At 32.7% G+C, this 20,606-nt stretch overlaps 1 long non-coding RNA gene across 1 annotated transcript in view; it reads left to right on the forward strand.

The window, feature by feature from the left end:
* Positions 1-212: 212 nt before the first annotated feature.
* Positions 213-20,606, forward strand: part of LOC127710688 (uncharacterized) — a 38,042-nt gene continuing 17,648 nt past the window's right edge. The window contains exon 1 of the long non-coding RNA XR_007986279.1: positions 213-855. This is a non-coding gene — a long non-coding RNA (uncharacterized LOC127710688). The remainder of the gene's footprint in view (positions 856-20,606) is intronic.

Consider the following 20,606-nt stretch of genomic DNA (forward strand, 5'->3'; position numbering starts at 1 on the left):
GAACGGGTTAACAAATCTACAAGGTATAACAGGTCTAGCTATTTAAATGTATGTCTCAGTTTATTTTTAATGACGATTCTAAAGTTCTTTTGAAAGCCACCTGTTACAATGACAAAGCTGTATTTACAAGTGTGTAACTTGAGTGTAAAGAAATATCCGATTGTCAGTTAAATCCATTCAAAAAATTTTAAATACTAAATACACACCAACATGAAGTCATTGCATGGTTATGCAAATATATATATTATTTAAATAAAATTTGCAGTGTGTATTTTCTTGAATTCACTAGAAATTTGGATCATGCAGATTTAGTTGACAATTATTAATAACAAAAGGATTATAAAAAAATGGATGCTATGACAATCAGGATTCTGCGGAGGTCATCTCGAAGGGTAATTAGATTGCGTCTAGTCTAAAATACACAGGAAATAATGATCTATTATAACGAGTCCATGCGTTGTAAACTGTTTCTTTTGGAGTTTTTATTATTTGGATTTTCGATTTAGTATATTATAAATCAAATATAAGAATATGAGTCAAATCGGTGAACTTGAATTTGACAGCCAATGCCCCCGTAACAGTCACTTATTAATACTTGATGCATTGAAATTTACCCGAGGATAAATATTCATTTATAATTTGCGGCACATAATAATTCAAATATTATTATGATATGAACAACAAAGTAACACAATGTGAATGTTTCTGGAACGACAAAATAAGAGCGATTGCAGTTTTGATAAGGTTTCAGCTTATATTTTATAGAGACGATCATGTAAACCGCATAGTCCCTAACGCAGTGTAGTATGATACATTTGTATAGCTCCAGACCCAAGGAGAAATATTTGAGGAATAGTAGGTATTTCATACACAACATTAAGTTAGTCCATATTTAAACGGAAAGATATTCTGAAGCTTTGATTGCGTCAGGTAAATTATTCCGATCCTTGAAAGACGCCAAGGAAAACAATTAGGAGAACATAGTTGTTCTCGATTGAGGTGATAGAACGTGTTTTAAAAAAAATCGACGGCCGTATTATAATTAATAATTTGATATGTATTTTGCAAGTGGGTTGGGCGTTTGCCAACTTAATATTTTACTTAAAAGAACGAGCCCTTGAATTTGCAAGAAGTTTTAAAGTAGATAAGCTTATTTCCTTTCGCAGAGTATATCTTGAATGCACTGGTGTTTAATAATGAAGATCGTCTTTTACTTTTCAAAGAATATCAGATTTAAATAAAGTACAGTTTTCATCAATTACACCCCATAGTAATAGATGGATCTGATAATAGTTTTGTACAAAACCTCTAGACAGTATCTAGGTAAGAACCTCTACATACGTGTAATTATATCTAAACGCGGATTGTGGTTTGGATCCCCCAACAATGTGTTGACACCATAAGAGATTGTTTATTAAATACAAAGCCAATTTATGATTTCGGAAGATCGATTTCTCTTAAGTCTATGTAACACAAAATAAGCGGTTGGTGATTTAATTTTGTGTAGTTTAGTGAATATTCTAGTACTATATTTAGTTTTTGTTAATCAATGAAACACGTCTTTCCTTAGACGAGCTATTTATTTTTTTTTCAAAATCTTTATTAATATTATTGATAAGCAATGTATTATCAGCGGAAAACAACTTAATTTCAATGTCAGTTTTATCACATAAATCAGAAATAGAGGCCGATTTAGACCCATGCTGGTATTCCAGCTAAAATGAATTTTTCACTTTAATACTTTCAAAATTATTTGCCATATTTGTGATAAATAGTCTTGCAACCAATGGAGAACACTACCACATGCAGTGAACGGCTTAAGCTTAAAAATTTAGCCGTCGTTCCAGACTTTGTTAAAATTTTTAAGATACACCTAGAACAATTGATCAATCTATAATACTAAAATAATCGTAACAGGTTCCACAGAACTATGTGTCTCGCCCGCTTTTGCTACTGATGGTATTTTTTGACCTTGAAGAAGCTTCTAGCCAAGTTTGATAACATATTCCTTGAAGGTTTGACAAAGTTATTGATGTCAATTTTATTAATCCAAACTGTATCTAAATGTTAATTGCCAAAAAAAAAAACTAAGTCCTTTTATCAGTAAAGTACACAAAAAAAAAACCCAAAAAAAACCCAACCTATTTTCAACATTTTGCATGAGAAATTACCTCTTAAACATAAAAAAAAATTCTTGCAAAGTTTTATTGTTCAAAGAAAAATGAAAAAGATTTCTCCAAAAATTATACCAAAATTGCTATCAATCAGTGCCCTTGGGAAAAAAACAATAAGTAATAACATGAACAACCCGACAGGATCTGCTAACCCTTCCGGAGCACCTGCGATCACCTCCGGTTTTTGGTGGGGGTTCGTGTTGCTTAGTCTTTTGGATTTTTTTGTTGTTGTGGTTGGTGTACTGTTGTTTATCTTTTGTTTTTTTTTTTCATTTTTTGCCATGGCATTGTCAGTTTATTTTCGACTCATGAGGATGAATGTTGATTTGGTATCTTTCACCTCGCTTTAGTGTTTCGAATAATTTAATTTGTTTATAAACAGGAATCTAGCTTTAAACATGTCATGATGAAACAGAAGTGCTGGCTACTAGTCCGGTTATAATCTTGGGGACAACACGTTCATCAGCAATGGTTGAAAAAAATTAATATTGAGTTTGAATATTATGATTCTTTGTTGAAGGTTTTACAGTGCTCTATAGTTGTTGACAGCCTCATTATGTAGTGAATATTTATCTCATTGGCAATCATGTTACATTTTACTTTTATATTTATTGAGTTTCTTCGTATTACTAATTGGTAAATTCGTTATACATTTATCATGAATTGCAAACAAGTTGCAATAAATATAGAATAATGCGACACATCAGAAGTTGATATATTGTACTGAATATATCTCAATAATAAAGTAATAAATAAAAGACTATTTAAAATATACCCAATCTTTATTTATTATTTATACTACACTCCAAGAGGAAATGTTCCTCGTTCTCAAGAATAATGCATAGTTTGCAAAGTCTATCTTCTCGAGGGATTTTTAAATATCTACCCCTTCCAATTTCAAGATTGTGGTCACTTATACGGAGTTTGATGAAAAACTTTCTTATAATAAAATCGTTGTATCTTAAGTAAAAAGTAAAATAACAAAAATACCGAACTCCGTGGAAAATTCAAAACGTAAAGTCCCTTATAAAATGGCAAAATCAAAAGCTCAAACACATGAAACGAATGGATAACAACTGTCATATTCCTGACTTCGTATAGGCATTTTCTGATGTAGAAATTTGTAGATTGAACCTTGTTTTAAAGCTAGCTAAACCTCTCACTTGTATGACAGTCGCATAAAATTCCATTATATTGACAACATTGTGTGGACAAAACGAGCAGACATAATAGGTAAAAATGTCAAATGTAGGGTACATCAGTCAACATTGTGTTATAACCTTAATCACTATAAAAACAAACAAATATGTCAACAAACAAAAACAAAAATGCATATAGACAAAGCACATAAGCAAAAAAAAAAAAAAAAAAAGAAGGAATAAAAAAACATTACCATAGCACAATAACACAATGACGGGATGTATAAGTACCGAGCCACATCAAATAAATATTACCAAAAAAGTATTAAAGTAAAAGTAATAATTTACAAAGACAAATAAAAGAACACTATAACACGTAATTAAGATGATAAACAACGTCAGTACCTAGAATCTATATTTCAAGAACATCGTGTATCATTTGTGAAGTTGATACAGAATATTTATTTACAAGGTCTTGGTATCTTCCGATGAATTTTTATAGAAAAAGGACTAGACATTCTTTGCAATAACCCTGGTTCATCAACTTTTTTCTCAGACACAAGTGACGTATTTAGATGTGGGATTACCTTAGTGCTCATTTATTCCTAATTCGTTTACAAGACACTCGTAGTAGTACGATTTACACAAAGACAATATTATTTGAAGCTCTGTCCGCAGGAACAACAACATATTTATTGTGAAGAGATAATTAACATTTTACAGCTTCTTTGTCTCTAAAAACGGACTCTGGTCGATCATTCACACAGTTTTTCTGTAATTCATAATTATTTTGAAGTTGTGGTTCCAATTGATGTTTTGGGGTTGTCTAAACTTAGGACAATGATATATCATCTTTCGGAGATGTTCAGGTTGAATGATGTTTAGATCTCGAGTAATAACATCGCCACAGGGGCTATATATATAAGGCGAGTAGAACAGTCACATATCAGAGGGTATTCTAGGTATTGTTCTAAATCAAGGTCCTGCAATGCTTGCTTATTGTTAAATACATTTGGTGCAATGGTTTTGGTGAAAATAAAGTTGAATTTTAGATGTTACCTCCTTGTGATGTAGAACGTTGCTGATGTTGATTGCATCAATTTCCTTTATTTGTAAACTGAACAGGAAGGAATTTCCTCTTTTCTTCATGTGAAGGTTCCGATCTTACTGGTTTAAAAAGACGGAAAAGAGCTACATCATAAATTATATTGACCAGTCTGTATATTGTAGGAAATGTATTTATGCATCCTTTATCAAGTGCATAATCTCTCAAACATTTTAGTAATTAACAGGCAGTGAAAAAAATAATAGTTATTATGTAATGTAACCCTAGCGGATGATGAAGATGTAAAAGAAGGTCATCAAAGTCGATCTAGATTTGGAAGACTTTTTTTACATTAGGCCGATGGTAATGTTTTTGTCCATGACTACGCTGTTGTCTTAAAGTAGTATTAAATAAACTCATTAAATTCACATCACTGCAAGCTGGACGTGACAAATTTCTTACTCCGTTGATTTTATCATTGCAACCATTTGGCATTGCAGTACCAAGTTCCCTTATCCAGAAATTTTCTCTATCTTTTCGGAAAGGAGTACTTAGTATAGGGCGATTGGTTTGGTGATAAATTTTCTCGATTATGCGTACTTTCATAGATAAAGAAGGTTCAAGGTCCGGTTGATTAAAATGATTATAAAGAACCCTGAATTGCGGATCTTTATTATCAGACAGGTGTTGATTCATCCTTTTACGCAAAGTTTGTTGAGTTTCACCAACATAAAGTAGTCCACACAAAGTACATTCACAGCCGAAAACGACATTGTCCGTGGAACGGTCCAAAGGTTCAAAAGATTAAGTATAATTAGTTTTTCCTGTTCAGTTACTAGTGAAATCAGGAGTCGTGATTAACATATTACATGTCTAACACGTGCTTCATTTTCCTTTTTTATGTCTACAAGAAGAAATAATAGGAGTTGATTCACTTGTAGCAGGTGTCTTTAAACAGTCGAAAATATTAACGGTACATGGTTTGAATTTTTGAAGAGTAACCGAATTTTTAGAGTAGTAATTACCTTCTGGCTGAACATAAGTCAAATCAGGGGTATCCCGAAGGATATTCCGTGGAACACACACATCAAACGATACAGTGTTCCGTGAAACAGAAGAGTACCTTGGTAACCCGAGCGACGTCCTAGCCGGTTTGTTCTTTGTATTTATCATGCATTAAGCTACTAAGTTAATGATGCCCTCTGGGAATAATCCACCAGCAGTAAAGTTTCTTCTAGGAAGAAACTTGACATCGACTTGGTTGTAGTAAAAAGTAAAATAACAAAAATATTCTTTATCTTAATTTTGATGGTTTTTCTTATATAGAAATAACTTACTTTTTCATCATAACTATTAAATTTATTTTTGATTAAAATTTTATATTTGTCTTCTATTTCTTTGTGGATAAGAATCTTGAGAGGTTTAACTTCTTTCAAATTTATACAATACTCCATTCTATGTAAGATAAGGCTACAATGTACAATATTATTCAAATATGTATACCAAGAATATGTACCCTTGTTGTAAAGATATTTGACAACACACAAGCCTCTTTTAAAAGGGGGTTTATGTTTTCGGAATAATGTCTTGCTAGAAAAATTAAAGACTGAATTGAAATGAAATGTTCTACTGGCAATCTTCCATGTTTAGATCGTTCCCCAACATTTACAGCAGACTTTTCTTTATTCCCAATATAAATTTACAAAAGTTTAAATGAACTGTTTCAGAGGGAGTTTGTAAAATAAAATGGATCTAAACTTTTCCCACTTTATTTTTCAGGCCGAATTTTAGCCGTATGATAGGTCAAATAACTATTTACAAATCAAATTTCTGAGTAAAGACTGGGCGTACTAATTTTTCAAAACGATTATTTGAGACCTGTATAGCAAGATTACTAAGGAAGAAGATTAAGTTTTTATAGAAAACTTTTTTGGTCTTCCTAGCTATATCCTCTAAACTATGATTCAGGTTACTACTACTTTTAAGTAACGGACCTAAGAACTTGTGTTCAGTAACATTTTGTAATAAATTATTTTTATAATTAATGAATGGTTCCACATTACTATTACTGTAATGTTGAATAACAATACACTTGTTTTTTTTTAATAATGAGAGTGAGCTTCCAGTTATCGCAAACAAATCACTAATAAGATTGAGAATGGAAATGGGGAATGTGTCAAAGAGACAACAACCCGACCATAGAGCAGACAACAGCCGAAGGCCACCAATGGGTCTTCAATGCAGCGAGAAACTCCCGCACCCGGAGGCGTCCTTCAGCTGGCCCCTAAACAAATATGTATACTAGTTCAGGGATAATGGACGTCATACTAAACTCCAAATTATACACAAGAAACTAAAATTAAAAATGATACAATACTAACAAAGGCCAGAGGCTCCTGACTTGGGACAAGCGCAAAAATGCGGCGGGGTTAAACATGTTTTTTGAGATCTCAACCCTCCCCCTAAGGCTATTTACACTACTTTGAAGACCTTTTGTTAATCTCTGAGTATATAATTAAATCATCAGCAAAACAAGTGGATCCAACGTTTGAATCAAGGTGGCTTGGAGTCTCCGTTTGTATTGACTAGCGCTAAATGATAAATAAAAATATTGAAAAGATAGGGACTGATAGAGTTCCCCTGTTTTACTCAACTGAATGATTCAAAGGAGCTTTGTTACAATGTTTGCAGTTATTTAGCGAATATCGCTGATAGAGTTGCGTCTACGGATGTTTTCTAGTTTGTTGTCTTTGTGTACTTTGTAATTTTCAGTAATCTCGGGGTTACCTCGCTAACCACGTTTACCAGTTATAGACATAGGAGAAGTTGTATCTGGTTTTTGTTATGAACCAGTATATAAAATTCTTGCTCAGTGTTATTAATTTTACTCATGGAGGTATCCATGATGTTTGCATACATTGTTAGCAGTGACCAAATGGTTATAAAATGTTGGCACATGTCATTTGAACTCTAAAAGCACGCTTTTATTCGTTTTGTGATATCAATCAATAACATTGGAAATATGATAATACACCACTCATAAATAATATTACACCAATTATCCCATTTATTGGAATGACGTGTTTAATATGTCATGTCTGTTTGGCACATGCTAAAAATGTACTCAGTGTAAAACAGTCAGAAGATACAGACGTTACCTTTAGTTCTCAACTTCTTTATGTTTACACAAAGTAAACAATTTCGAAAACCCAAAAACCCTAGTAACACAAATATTGAGATTATGAAAACCACATGTAATTTCCTTTAATTTTCGATTTACTTGAGAATGCAGATAAGTCACCAAAAAGATGGCTAGTGAGAAGCATCGATATTATATACAAGGAATATAATCATAAATATACGATAAATAAGAAAATTGCACCAAAAACACCAATATCAACAATGATAAAATATAATAAAGTTTGCATTTTCTACCTTTTGAACACAAACATGACAAAATGTACTTCCCTTGAAGTGCTTTCTTAATCTTCCAGAATTCATTTAGATATTCAATGCGATAGGCGTGGGTCGCTAATGATTTTTGCATCTCATTTTCTATGTAACGTTTCATTAGAGATTTCCAATAAAATGACATACGTACGTAACTCGACGTATGGACCTAATAGGACTGGTTATTGGCAACTATTGAATTTGATTAAGCTCTCCAGCTGAAACAAAGTATTTAAGACTTTTAAAATCATACGATTAATGTAATAGTTATACACTAAGGAATGGGTGTGTCTAGATAAGAAACCCCGACGGCCGGAGGTGAGGGGTTTCTTATCCAGACACGCCGTATCCCGAATTGTATAACTAACTTACACCCGATGATAAACCCTATATTTGTTTGCATTGAATATTAAATGAAAAAGAACGGATAGCATTTGAATTGACAATATCAAACCATTATTAATAAGAAAAAAGAATATTGTTTTAGATGAAACCCCACTAGTAACCTTACTTTGACGATCTTCATTCAACATTTGACAAGTGAGTAGGATTTACAAATGTCAATGTTTCCGTTTTGCATATTCCCGTTAAACATGTTAAATGCTTGTGCTAACATGGAACTGCAGGTCAAGGTTAATTGATCGCATCGTGCATTCTTATTATCAAAAAATACATCATGCTCTTTGTATGCAGTTGTCAATATGGACAGGTATGAAACGGACGACATTTTGAGTAAAACGTTGGATTTGACAGAAGAGCCTTAATATAACGCACCATTTATAACCAAAGTACTTATTAGTCTAGTGAAGGTAATTATAAATATATTTTACATGTTACGCTTTAATCAAAAGAAGCCCCTTTCCCAACATTAAACAAACATTAATATTCGAACATACTGAGGGATAGGTGTGCCTGGATTAGAAACCCAACCTTAACAAATAAAAATACAGATAACATATGTAGGAATCCCCTTTTTTGGGGCCAGCCACTAAAATTACTGCAAACTCCCACTCGGTGCCACGGTTTGTCTTCAACAATTCAAACATTAATATTAATTTTATGATTAAGACTTAGTCCAAATGAATACTATAAGTTTTTTAAAGTATAATTAAAAGTAAAAAGTTCTTTACATGTATGTTCTATAAGACATTGTCATATGTGATTAAAATTTAAGCTGCAAGCAAAGGGGTATTTAAATGATTTTTTTTTATTCAAAGTAGATGCTTAATAGTTTTTTCACTATTTGCATTTCCTCAAATATGTTTTTTCAATATGTCTTGAAACAATTTGTAGTGAACACTATTAGTAATCTCTTCTGTTCGTGCTATTAAAAAAATCAATTTCTATTGTTTCCAGAAACCTCGCTCGTCACACCCTATGGTCAAAATCAATGTTTAATCGTAACAATAGATCTATTCAATTTACACTTGTTTCAGAAATAGAAACTATGAAGTTTAACAATAGACCTGGGTGTAATTGAGTTATCTTTCAAATATGAAAGTTATTTTTTAATATACTTTGTAGATGAATGTTCCATTATTCTATATACAGAATCACATGCAAAATATTTGGTATACCATGAATATCAAAAAGAAGATGTGGTATGATTGCCAATGAGACAACTCTTCACAAGAGACATGAAGTACATTAACCTCCTCCTCCTAAATCCGCATATATAAGCGCTATACAAAACAGCACGCTTGTTTCCCTTTTCGATGTTTTATTCCAAACTCAGTGCAGAAAATCAAGATTTTGCGCAACGCTAAATATATTAAAGTATTAACAGGATGTAGGACCATATATAAAAGTGTTCATTGCATATGTTGTTTAAATATGCATATTCAGGACAAGAAGACAATTCCCGCAATAAAAGAGTAGAAATAAAAAGAAAATATATACCGTGTATGTCATTGTATAGAGAAGAGAGTGACGATGGTTCCAAACGTTGACTTCTTAACAGACTCATTCCACATTATTAACTTAAAAAGTCAAAATTTCTTTCATAAAATTAATAAATAGATACAACTTTGTTTTTAAGGAACAGACAAAAAACCTGGTCATAACTGTGAAACTGACATGATGCTTGATTATTGATTAACGAATTTGTCACTTCTGGTAGACGTAGTTTTTTAACAGTTACTTTGTTTTCTATAGAAAAAACTGCGGTCCTCTTCCTACTGACATGTATTTTGATAAGAATAAGCAAAACTTCCTAGTTCACATAGTTATTTTAATCCATGAAATCGATCATACGCACCTAAACGTGTAAAGGTAAAAGACATAGTGAATCTTAAACTTTGATAGCATTTTAGGGGAGGTCATATATATATACTCTTTACAAGACCCTATTCAACAGTATAACCTATGATTAAAAGGGTGGTCCGTTTGGTTGTCTGGGATGTATAAATACAGCCACGTCCAGTCGGAATGGGGACGTTCAATCAAATGTAGGGAAAGTAAGATAATTAGGCTCTATAAAACATTTATAACAGGGACCCGTAGAGGCCTATTACAGAAAAAATGTCTGCCCACATCTAACATGCTTCCATTTTGTAGTTTGTAGTAATTCATGATGTTATCATAGTCAACCCAGTCTACATATCTATTGGATTATTGTTTTACTTGTCCTGAATATGAATGGAGTTTTTCACTTGATTTCAACAACAATCAATCAAACTAATTTAAAATTCGATTTTTTTTGCATTTGTAAACTATTTTGCGATTCTGATTTGCCATTAACCGTTCACTCCCTATGGGCATAATGCATTGCGGTATTTTAACCAAGTTGAGGCTTAGACTGTCAAAATTCAAATCGTTTGCCTCACTGGAAATACAATAAAAGTTACGCTATTTATAATTTTTAAAGTTTTATGTTTGGAATGGGACGAATAAACGGACTGACGCGCAGACCAGAACATATAATATTCCCTTGCTATCATAAGTTGGTCATAAAACGAAGAGGATCATCCTACTGAACAAAACTGCAATCAAATATGCCATACATGTCCGTTTTCCATACGTATTTGTATAAGTTAAACGCCAAACATTTCATAAAAACAAGTTGTGAGAAACGATGTTAGGGTCAACATGGTCAAGGAACAATAATTACTTACATGATCCGTTAATTTGATTGGCTAACAACAATCGCGCGTCATTAAAAAATTTACCTTCTTATCATTTAGTCTATGCTACCCTCCGTCATGCTTCAATGCAATAGCCGGAAATACGTTCAGATAGGTCGGTTATGTCGAGAAATGTCATTGTGTTGGAAATCTCTAGCAGTCTATGAGTATACATAAATAGATTAATTGCCAAATAAATTTCAACATGCTTTTGAGCATGTGTTTTTCTTTAAATGCCCATTAAGTGTCACAGATTGGTTTTATAAATTGTAATTAGTTATGTGTTATGTTTTTGCCGCCCTCAACACTTTCAGACAAAAATGTAAAATAAAAACTCGAAAGGAGGGAGGACACGGACTTTCTTCCATTAGACTACAGAAGAGATCGTTTTTGTGCTTGTCACTCACAGAAGTTTACTCCTTCTGCCCCAACCACAATGTTCAGTCTAATCCTATGCCATTGTTATTATAGTCAAGCGACTAAGTCTAATATTTTGGCACATTTGATCACTTTATGGTAAAAGTATGAAAATTTGCACAGCGTTAGTCATGATGTTTATACACATTTTTGGATATGGAGCCATCTAAAAATATTCCATAATGGCCACTAAATTCAAAATGGCCGCCAATAGTCAAGAGGATAAGTCCTATGTATTGGTATGATTGATCTCTTTACAGTAAAAGCATGAAACTTTGCACAGTGTCAGTAATAATGCTAAAAAATATGTTCGGATGTGGAGTCATCTAAAAAAATTCTATAATGGCCACCAAAAACCAAAATGCCGCCAATAGTCAAGAGGATATAAGTCTAATATTTTGGTATAGTGGATCTCTTTATACATGTTATAGTAAAAACATGAAACATTGCACAGTGTTAGTAATGATGCTTATAAACATGTTTGGATATAGAGCCATCTAATCAAATTAAAAAATGACTGCCAAATTCAAAATGGTCGCCAATAGTCAAGAGGCAAATTCAATTTATTGGTATAATTGACCTCTTTATAGTAAAAGCATGAAACTTTGCACAGTGTTAGTTATAATGATAATGAACATTTTTGAATATGGAGTCATCTATAAAAATCCTTAAAAAGCTTCTGTACCCCAGTCATTGCTTTCTTTGGTCAGTATGATTCAGTCTGGACTCAACATTCAGGATCGTTTATATTCTCAGTCGAAATTAACAAAAGCACAGCTTCTGATAGTTGTATAGTTGTACAAAGAAACAATCCAACCGTCATATGAAAGATCATGAACCCCCAGTATGTGCTTATTTTGGGATCATGATCCACTGTAAGACTAGGAAACGTGATCTAGTAGACACTTTCTTCAAACTAGTACTATCTGTTTCCTATGACAGATTGTTAGAAACTTTGATGGCCAATGATGCTTGTCATCGTTATATCTAGGAAGATATTGTTTGCCCTATCCATCTTCTGCAAAATGTATTCACCTTGTTTGCTGTAGACAACACTGACTACAATCCAAGCAGTATATCATCAATAGATTCATTTCATGGTGCCGGTATATCTTTATTTCAACATATTTCGAAGCATGTTCAAGGAGTTTTGCAAACATTTGACCAATCTGAAGCTATTTCAAAATGCCAGTCAAAGACAGTCTCCTTTTTACCAGAGAGTTATTAAAATCTTCCACCAGCTGTATTGAGATTCAGCAAACCAGATATCCCATTAGTGGAAGGAGAACTATCAATTGATATGTCTTCATTCCCAGTTACATTAAAAGGGGAAGTTATATGCCTCAAAGATGTTGCGGAAAATTCAAGCGTTAAGGCTGAAGTTGAGACAAACATTTCATGGTCCGCCTATCATGCTTCATCGTTGCCAGAAGGGAATAACCTACTAGCAAAGTCTGACCTTCTACCTCGGTTTTACGAGCATTCTTAATCCCTTGTGATGATACGACATTCATTAAACTTATTCGTAGCGCTGTAAGAAAGCTTAATCCAGGTCAAACTCCCGTTGTTTCTTTTGACCAACCACTTTTCACAATAGTAAAATCTATACAATAGAACTGGCCTTGGATGTATGCTGAGGAATTTCGAAACTTTGTGATGATGTTTGGCGAACTACATATAGAAATGGCTGCGTTCAAAGCCCATGGTAGTTGGCTTGACGATAGTGGATAGCCTAGTGTTTTAGTACTAAAGTAATTGCCCAAGTTTCATTACCCAGTACAGATGATTCAAACCTGAAGGCATTACAAAAACACATAGAGCACACCAAGTTACAGCATGTACACTTTACCGTTTATTGTCAAACGCTTACCGCCAGTACACAGATTCGTTGAATGCTGATGAGGTAATCTTAGAATCCAAAAAGTGGTGTTTGGAAAGATCAAAAGAATCTACTCATTTTTAAATACTGGTATGTAACCCTGCAATTTGAATCGACAGTATTGAAATATTTATGTTATATACATGAAGCTAACGCCTTGCCGATCGAACAACGCCTGTTTTTTATAAAATCAAGAGGAACAAGTTACCACTTTTTCAAACATCACCTCATGCAAAGAAAAATTCTACGATAGATCACAAGCTTCTTTATTTGAAAGTAATTTCAGTTCTTTATTTTCAAGACTGTATATTGCTTGTCTATCAAAGGTGAAAAAATCGCTTAGTCAAAATGGTACGATCCGTCTAGGAACAAAAGCTGACCTGTCAAAATGTCTAGATAATATGTCGCCTCTAACAGATGTTCAACCTGTAGCGTCTTATATTATTCTTGGTGGATCTACAGTTTTTAATATGCTTAAGGCAACCAATGTCAAAACATTTAATGAATACGCTTCAAAAGTATTTATACCGTATACTAGTACTCTGAATATTGGAAAAGATGGACAAAGAATTGACATTGTGTTTGACATGTACGTTGACAATAGCCTAAAAGCGCCGACTCGATGAAAACGTTGTAAAGGTATTCGAAGGTGAGTTCAAGATGAATCGAATGTTCCAGGAAACTGGCAATAATTCTTGCGTCTAGACGATAGTAAAGTTGAGTTCTTTCTTTTTCTTGATGATAAATAATCAAAGATAGCATAGAAAATGAGATCGTAGTAACTGAAAAGGACAACCCTAATGGAAATACGGCAGAACACAGCTATGAATTATTGAGCTCATGTTCACATGAGGATGTAGATACCAGAATGATGTTGCATGCTTTAGATGCTGCCTAGAAAGGTCACAACAGAATACTGATCAGAACAGTTGATACATATGTTGTTGTATTGTATGTGGTTTGTTACAACAGACTGCAGATTGAACAGTTGTACAAATGTAGATAGGTTTTGGTACTGGAAAGAACTTCCGAATTATTTAGTTCATGGATTATGCTTTGCTCTAGGACCATTGAAATCGAAAGTTTTTGAAAATCCGAAATGAAGTGGAAATACTAAAAGTAATAAACATTATAGAGCTGTATGTTGTTCTTCTGTAAGCTCGGTCTAGTTCATTTAATACAGTGCATGGATAAAGAAAACAATTATTGACACATACGACAAGAATAATTGACAATATTTCTCCGACACGAGATGCACTACTACAACATACGAAGGGTTAAGATTACCAAGGTAGTGTTATTTTGGGTAATTGTTTAGTCGCAAATCCTAGTATGCCATCACCAGATTTATTTGGTTGGCAAAAACTTGATGGCACGTGGGTACCATTCTGGTCGGAGCTAGCAGAAGCTGCAAATGACATGTCAAGAGCTCATCATTTGTGGCTGTAAGAAAGGATGTCGAGGGGCATCTAAATCCTTGAAAGCAGCATTGAAATGCACAGCATTATGTGACTGCTCACTGGACTGTGAGAGAGAAACTGATTGAGACTGTTACGGCAAGCCGTTCTCGTCAAAACTATGTTTAAATCATTTTTCGAAAAATGTACACACTGAGAATAAAAAAAAAAAAACACACTGAGATTAAAAAACCAAAAAACACGCACTGAGAATTAAAAATTACACACTGAGATTTCATAAAGACGCACTGAGATAAAATGAATAGAAAAACACCCACTGAGAATTGAAAATTACACACTGAGAATTGAAAATTAAACACTGAGATTTCCAAAAGACACACTGAGATGAAATAAACTGAAAAACACACTGAGAATTTGAAATTACACACTGAGAATTTAAGATTACACACTGAGATTTGTGCGTACTTTTTATGCGCACATATCTAATTAGCATGCTTAATCTGAATTTATTACAAGCTTAAAACAACAAGGGGACAGAACTCGTTAGTCCTTTATTAAACTTTATTAAAATTATAAGAAAACATTAATACAATCTGCAAAAAGACAAACAATGCAGAGAAAGTTTTACTCAAGTGCCTATTATAGCATATAAACGTAAGAAAAATATAAAAGATTACCTTGCGAAATCAGGGTAACAGTTGAAAGACTGTTGAAAAGGGACCCATGCTTAAACAGTTTTAAGCAAAAAATCCTGATACACTATTAGTAATAATCTGAATTATAGGCAACAGACTTATGAATATGAGTAAGCAAATCACTATGTTAAGTCTTGAAATTTAATACGAATGCTGGTTGAATGAACCGAATTTCATTATACATGTTATAATGACGAGAGTTCGGGAGACCAAGATATTCATGATATTATTCTGTTGAATTATTCATCTCATGAATATTCATTAGTAATGTGCATATTAATCTCAGTGTGTATTTTTGAAATCTCAGTGTGTAATTTCGATTTCTCAGTGTGCTATTTTATGTTTTTAAATCTCAGTGTGGTTTTTGTAATTCTCATTGTGTATTTTTTTCGAAAAAGGGTTTAAACATAGTTTTGACGAGAACGGCTTGCCATAGACTGTGCTTAATTTTTAATATCCTTCATTTGGATCTTATTTAATTATCAATAACTTAAGATATGTTCTATAAAGTTGTTACGGCAAATAGTTACTTTTTGACGGCGCCATTTTGAATTTTGCCCCATATTGAAAAGAAAGAACTACTTGGCTTGTATCTTTGTAGGGTTTCATACATATTTTTCATTGCCAGTAAATTGAAAATTTTTCTGAAGTCGTGTAAACATTAACTATAACTGTGTAAACTTAGACCTTGTCAGAGACGCCATTTTTATTTCAAAGTTTACGCCACCACTTACACAAAAATAATATGTTGGTTTGCATTTGTATCCAAATAAATGTTTCGTTATTTATGTATTATTTTATACCATATAATTAAAAAACAAAACGTCAAATTTTGACATTTTTGACGGCGCCATTTTGAAAACATAATCTTTGTCCCCTGGTTTATTTTATAAATTGTATCAGTTTAAAAAATTGTTAACTTTCTATACCACATTGATAGTGTAAATATATCAATGCCGTCAAACTCTGACATTTTTTACGGTGCCATTTAAATTTGGACACCTTTTTGATTAATTATTTATCTAGAAAGTTTAACAAAAACAATTATTAGCATATCTTTAATGTATTTTCATAAATTTGTGATATCTAATGAACTTTTGCATATAGGTAGACTTCATCAAGTGAATGATGTTGTATTACCAGTACCTTATGTCGGCCATCTTTAATCTGGCGGCCATATTAGTTTTTTTTTTCGTGGCTCCATATCTGAATTTTGTTTATACCCCTTAATATTTCACTATGCCAAGTTTCATGCTTTTACCATAAAGTGATCAATTATTCTTATATCTGCTGAACTATCACTGAACTATACCTATACGAAGGTTGCCACCGGAATAATGTTTTTATTTTTCAAATTTATTCATATATTATTTCTTTGTGATTTTTGATTTCATTATACATCGATCAATTATATATATTTCAATGGATGGAATTGTAATTGTTAAATCTACTATATAATGAAGGATATCAAAAACATGGTTAATATATGAATAGGTCAATACATACATACAAAAATATATGCATGGGATTTTTTGTCCGTATAAAAATAAGAGGATGTCGTATGATTACCAATGAAACAACTTTCCACCGGAAACTAAATGAAGTACAATGTAGCAACTATAAGGACACAACAGACATACCATTTAACCAATTTTGGCAAGTGGGTATAAGTCGTTGTAGATCGACAACGAAGATACAGAAAACTGCATAGACCAAAGGACCGCTTTCGCTCAAATATTGCCTTAAATTTCAACTTTATCATATATTATCAAAAATATCACAATTTGGTTCTTAAAGGGAGAAATTTCAAAAGTCATAATGCGAAGTAAAATAAATTTCTTTATAAAAAGTACATAAGATGCTCCAAAATCAGAACATTTTGGATATGTTGTAAAAAAAATTATGATTTTGTGCATTTTTTGGACCAAAAATCTTAACAAAAGCCTTGGCCGCAACATACGATCCAAAATGCTAGGTAACCAAAAAGTGCCCATGTTTATATTAAATCACTAGCCACAACAATTTTCTGGATCGGGAGTTACAATCAATATTAGCTTTTTGCAAAACTGTAAGAAACTATGGAAAAGTTGGATGAAAACTAATGTTACAACACGAATAATGCATAAGTCAGGGGGTTATAACTTCGTAATTGATAATGTGTTGTGCCAAAAAGACGTTGGTTTGTGTAAGTAGTTCTATCACAATTATGTCTATGTAAAATGTGCAGTATCCTGAAAAAATATCTTAGGGCCAATTTTAACCCATCGTGAACGATCTCCTTTATCCGAAGTGTTCAATGTCGATAGCGATCTGCATTAGAGTAAAAAAAAAATGGATGTTCGCCAAAATATGAAGCATAAATTTTAAATATACGTAATATATGTAATATTTTTTTTGTAAATGAAAAATGTAATATTTGATCTACCTGTGACCGACCTTTAAAAATGTTCAATAACCAGAATCAGATCGGTTTAGAACTGTATACGTAAAGGAGCCCAGGTGAGATAAGGCAATTTGTAAACGTGAGCTTTTGACTACATGGGGTAACCGACTGGAGCCCCATTTTCCGACTAATATATTATACATGATATTATTACAATTCTTATAGTTTCATTTCGTCATTTTTGAGTCGGCATTTCGTTTAAAGTATGACCAAGTATTGGACTATGAATGTGGTATATTTGAGTCCCATGCATGTGTTAAATCAAAGTGAGATTATGAACCTATTCGTGAAATTAATTTATTCAGCTAACAACTGTGCTCATTAATTTAGTAAAATTGGAATGTGTTTAATGTAACAATAGTAATCAATATACTGGACTATTGATCTCTCAAATAAAGTACAAAGATGATCATTTTGAAATTCAACAAAACGTTTTAGTGATTTCAATACACATTTATATCAAATTCATTAAACACTTATTAATAACCTTCATCGTCATTTAAATTGTAATATCACATTTGATCAATAAATACTATAAAACTGTCAAGGCTATCTGAAAATAGAAATTGTCGTATATTAGCTGGTAATTTTTAAGATGAGGCTTTCTTTAACAATATAAATTCGAAACAAGAAACAGTTTTAGTTCGACCAAAAAAAAAATATTGACTTCCCTTGTCTAAATTAAACGTTTTTGAAATAAACAGGATATACAGATATGAATTGGTTTGTTGGAAAATCTCAGTTATATTATTAAATCAATCTGTATTCTGTTTTGCCCGGAAAATGTTTGTGTGTGAAATATTCCCCCAAAAAAATATTTTGTCGGCGATCAAATAGTTACTAGACAAGTTCGCATTATTATTTTTTTCTTTATTTCATTCGGAGTAGGCGTAACTGTTGAGAATACAATTTTTACGAATATTCATACATTAACCAGGACGACAGCTGTTTACTCCCTAGATTGGTCTGATTGGTTTAAAATAATCTATTCAGTTTTATGAAAGGGTTGAATGAAGGGGTTATGAAAACCTACAAGGCATAGTGAGGTTTATGTAATTGGCTGTAAACCTATCCATCTATATGACGTGTTAGAAAAGTCAATACGATTCTGGCGCTGATGTTAAATACCAATACTACTACAGTGTATAGTGGAGGCCATCTCACAAAACTCAGATAATCATTCATCATTAAAAAAAAAAAAAAAAAAAAAAAAAAAAATAAAACAACATGATCATTGTTCATATATATTTATATTATTATCATTATATTGCATTGTTTCATGGAAGTGATCGATTAAGTTAAAGATCGTCGTTCCCCCTTTTCTTACTATTTTGTTAAACGACTACAAGTAGAATCCGCAAAATGATTAGAATAAATGAATTAAAAAAACACTCAAATTACATCCAAATCCAATGTTTTACTCTACATCAATCTTTGTTTAAAATTTAGTTTATTTGAAATTTATTTAAAATGTGCTTTGTGTTTGTTTATTCCATATTAGCTAGAGGTATGGGGAGGGTTTAGATCTCACAAAACATGTTTAAACCCGCCGCATTTTGTGCCTGTATCAAGTCAGGAACCTCTAGCCTTTGTTAGTCTTGTGTGTGTGTTTTTTTTTTTTAATTTTGGTTCTTTTGTATATTTCGGACTTCAATGTGGCGTCAATTTTGCTGAACTAGTATACATTATTGTTAAGGGGCCAGCAAAAGCCCTCCTTCGGGTGTGGGATTTTTTTATTGCATTGAAGACATATTTGTGGCTTCGTGCTGTTTTTTGCTCTTTAGTCGGGTTATTGTCTCTTTGACACATTCCCCGTTTTAATTATCTGTTCTATTTTCATGGCGGGACCTGTTATAGTTTTTATGCAGTATGTGTTTTTCTCCTTGTTGAAGGCTATACGATGACCTATAGTTGCCAATAATTTTCCTCTCCTCGTTCTGATGACGATTTCCATCATAATTGTTCCTACACTATAAATGTTTATCCATGTTTTCTTGTCTGCTTAATTCAAGAAACTTCGTCATCGGTGAATTCGGGTTGGCTGTGGAGTCGTAAATAATAATTCTGAAAGCGGAATTATAGAAATACTACTTCTGCAAAGAATGGTTCCAATATCCGAATTGTTAGATTTGTTTCCCTTCGAGGGGAGACATTATATAAATAACACATAGCTGAGAGGGTGATAGAGCATATTGTTACCCCGAGAAAACATTTTATGTTCTTCTTCGCTATACTCATACGAACATAAAGATTGTCTTAATAATACGTAAATAAAACAAAAAGCAATGTGGGATGAGAAATTGTACTGATCAGTTTAATATAAATAAATTGTGACAATTCTGGTCATGTAAATCATGGTCTCCGAATCTCCGAATAATGGTAGGAAATCTACAAATATAGAAATGTTCAATCAGAAAAGAGATAACCCTATTTAATAACATATCATGAATGCAAAATATACGTGTCGATCTGATCAGTGAATTTTCTCGACAAGAGAAAAGGCGCGAAATCCAGATATATATGTATGAAAACCGAATTACCGAGTCTAAGCGTATGCGAATATTTATAAGCCAAATTAAGAAATGAATGTCAATTGAGGCAAAGCCAAGGTTGACAATGTCTTTTCGAGGGGTATCAATCTGCCACTCTGCCAATCTAATGTATTTCTGAAAGGGGACAACACCTGCAAAAATTTCTTTTGAATCACATTTCCCTGAAATTTTCTTTCTATCAATTTTCGTCAGTTAGTTTTTTGGACAGAATATGTTATAGAATTGAGTTCTGAAAGATTACCACATTCGGGCACTATTCAAACAAAGTGGTA

The sequence above is a fragment of the Mytilus californianus genome, unplaced genomic scaffold (assembly GCF_021869535.1).
Source record: "Mytilus californianus isolate M0D057914Y unplaced genomic scaffold, xbMytCali1.0.p SCAF_8, whole genome shotgun sequence".
NCBI lineage: Eukaryota > Metazoa > Mollusca > Bivalvia > Mytilida > Mytilidae > Mytilus > Mytilus californianus.